This window comes from Triticum urartu, chromosome 5 (genome assembly GCF_003073215.2).
Source record: "Triticum urartu cultivar G1812 chromosome 5, Tu2.1, whole genome shotgun sequence".
Taxonomy (NCBI): domain Eukaryota; kingdom Viridiplantae; phylum Streptophyta; class Magnoliopsida; order Poales; family Poaceae; genus Triticum; species Triticum urartu.
This window is the reverse complement of record NC_053026.1, coordinates 278,443,169-278,446,887: the sequence shown is the minus strand read 5'-3', so window position 1 is coordinate 278,446,887 and position 3,719 is coordinate 278,443,169.

The window sequence follows — 3,719 nt, the reverse complement described above, 5'->3', positions numbered from 1 at the left end:
ACTGTAGGACACGACCACTAAGCTAAAACCCTAGATCACTACTCACTCTTCTCATTCTGACTCCTCATCTTTTCTACTCTTTTAGGATGGCGGATGCAAGGAACAAGTTCATGCAACTGGATGAAGATACACCCTTTGGACGTCACTTGAAGGAAGTCACTAGATATCTGAACATCGGAGTACCAAGCTTCACCAGAACCTACAACGCCACTTTACCCGAAGAGGAGCGCTGGATGATTCAAGTTCAAGTTCCAGGAAGGACGTTCATGCCAATCACTGAGCCAATAGAGTTTTCCTTTGATGCACCAACTTGGAGTCTAGGAACGAGCATGGCAGCTCATATCACCATGGGACGTATTGGAGAAGTTTACCGCAATGATCTCAAGGATACTATCTACCAGATTTGTGGGCTCCGAGATGAGCAATGGGAGATGATCAGCACCAAGTGTAACATCCCAAATTTTCAATTTGGAATGTTATACATTAGATCATCATTGCATATCATATTTTATTTTGCGTTTTGGTTGATCCTAGAAATTCTACTCAACTCAAGGACCCACGGAGAGAGTTGGGAATTTCGTTATTTTCATATTTGAGTTCTCTCGAATTTTGAGAATAGGATCATTTGATTTTATTTATTTTATCATCAATTATTTCTACTAGAAAAATATGAGAGAGGGAATAAAATGAATTTCCCAAAATTAAGAAATATTGAGGATTTAATAAAAAAATTAAATAAGATTTTATCTCGGAGTTTTTCGGTCTTTTATTTGAATTTAGGAAAAATGTGCGTTTTTCAAAATTGCATTTAGATCCCAAATAAATATTCACCTTGTGAGGCTTGATTTTAGAAGCCCGTCAAAATTTATTTCGAAATTTTTGGAGTCCGTTTAGTATTTCTTTTTATTTTTCTTCCGAGCGGAATAATTAAAAAAAACGATCCGACCTAGGGGCCGTGTCCGACCCGGACTCCCGGCCCACTAGGCTTTATAAGCCGGGGGGAGGCCCAGCCGAAGCCAGCCACCTGCGCCCCAAACCCTAGCGCCGCCCGCCGCCCCCAGTGCCCGCCGCCGCCGCACGCCGCTGCCGCCGTACGCCGCCGAGGTTCGCCGCCGCCTCGACTTCCGTGTCTTGTTTTATTTAAAAAAAAGTAGATTGGTTTTTTTTAGATTTCAGTTTTTTTAATAGATCGGTTTTTCCGGTTTATTTAAATAGTGAGCGTTCGTCCGTTCGTTCGTTCTAGCGAGCGTTCGTCGTTTTTCTTTTTCTCGGATTAAATCCGCGATTTTTCTGATCGTGATTCCTGATTCGATTTTCTTTTTAGTATAACTTTTCGCTCGTTTATCGGAATCCGGCTATTCAAGCGCCTGGAGTTTCGTCTCGAAACCCTCTATCCGTTTATCCAACTTAAACAAGATTTTGCTACTGTAAAATTTGCCCTAGATCCAGATTACTAGTTCGAAGTTGTTTTCTTTCGATGTTTGACTTTCGTTGCTTTGTTCGATTTGATTCTTTTTGCCAACCGGAGTTCTTAAGTTGAACCTTCTGGTTAGATCTCTTATTTGAGTTTTACCTGTGCATTAGATGAGTACTTATTGTATGCTTGTTTGTTTTTCTGCGATAGAATACCCGAAGTGCACCGCTTGTTACTTCGAATCTCTAGGTTTCGCGGATCATCAGCAAGGCAAGTAACACTTTGATCATACCTTTTCTACTACCCAGTTTTATTGCATTAGATCAATCCTCACACATTGCATGATTAGGATCTAATTAAATTTTGGGATGGGAAGTAGATGAGGTAGTACCTATTACCTGTTATTATCAAACCTTTGGGAGTTACTTCTGCGTTTGCTTATTATGCCATGCTATGCTAGTAGACGTGGATTGGGTGAGTGATATCCATGACAGATGTGAGTTCGTTAATTAATGGTTTATCTAAGGTGGCACCTGGGTATTCCAGGACTTGCCTGTTTTCTTTTGGACCGCCACCCAGGCTCAAAGGGATCATGAGACTATTCATACTAGAAACTTCCGTGTGCAGCCACAAGCTATTATGGGCTCTAGCATAGTTGACTAAGTCGTGCGAACTCTTACAGTGGTAGACTAGCAGATGTAGGGGATGTAGGTGGTACGGTCTACCCGATCATAAGGTGCTAGCGCTTCTGAAAGACTATGTATCGGTCATCCGTCTTCTCAAACACAATGTAGTGCGAGAAACCAAACGGAGGCGATCGAGTCTTGTGGGGAAAAGTGCGCAAACCTCTGTAGAGTGTAATAAACTAATCATGGTTAGCCGTGTCCCCGATAATGGACATCTTGAGTATCTAGTACTTGGATTATCATGTGAATCTCAACATGTTACTCTAAATTAATTTTGTTGGGTTTTGTTTAATGATGATTACTTTAATTGGGATTGAGAATGCTATCAACCATTCTCAATGTTTAACAACCACCATGATAGTTAAATAAATTTATTCCTTTGAAGTAGGGAAAATTGGCTTTACGAAAAACTGTAACCATAGAGCTTTCCAGCAGCCAAATATGCATGTAGTATAGCTGTTTCATTCCTTTACTCTCTATGTGTTACATTGCCAGCATATTCCATGTGCTGACCCGTTTCGGGCTGCAACGTTAATGTTGCAGACTTTTCAGACGACGATTAAGGAGTTTTTAGGTCGTGGTTCTATACTCAGTGATGCCGTTGGAGTTGATGGACTCACTTATCTTCCAAGCCTTCCGCTGTTATCGTTATTAGATGGCCTTAAGCCATATTTATTGTAATAAGTTCTCTTTTGAGACACCCGATGTAATAAGTGTGTGATTGATACTCTGCTATAAATCCTCCGAGTACTGTGTGGTGTCAGCATTACTGATCCAGGGATGACACCGAAGCACAGAGATCAGACTTTTTGAGGTCTGGTCGCTACAGAGATGGTATCAGAGCACACGCTGACTGTAGGACACGACCACTAAGCTAAAAGGCCTAGATCACTATTCACTCTCTTCTCTTCTGATCTCTCATCTTTTCTACTCTTTAGGATGGTGGATGCAAGGAACAAGTTCACACAACCGGATGAAGATACACCCTTTGGACGTCACTTGAAGGAAGTCACTAGATACCTGAACATATGAGTACCAAGCTTCACCGGAACCTACAACGCCACTTTACCTGAAGAAGAGCGCTGGATGATTCAAGTTCAAGTTCCAGGAAGGACGTTCATGCCAGTCACTGAGCCCATAGAGTTTCTTTTGATGCACCAACTTGGAGTCTAGGACAGAGCATGGCAGCTCACATCGCCATGGGACGCGTTGGAGAAGTCTACCGCAAGAATCTCAAGGATACCATCTACCAGATTTGTGGGCGCCGAGATGAACACTGGGAGATGATCAGCACCAGGAAGGATAGATCAATTGCAGCTTTTATCCAGGAGCTAAACCAGCACATTCGACGACAGGAGAACCAGATGTGCGCCGACATGATAGATCTGAAGAAGGCTAAGACTAGAATCAAAGAACTGGAGGAAGAACTCAAGGCTACACGTGAAGAGTATGAGGAGGAAATTGAAGTATTGGTGGACAAGAATGCCGACTTAACAATGAAGATTGGAATATTTATGGGAGGCCCTACGCCAGTAGACAAAGACGAAGAACCCAAGGAGATTAGCCCAGAAGACTACATCATCATCGATGGCACCGACTCGGAACAAGATAGTAGCGAT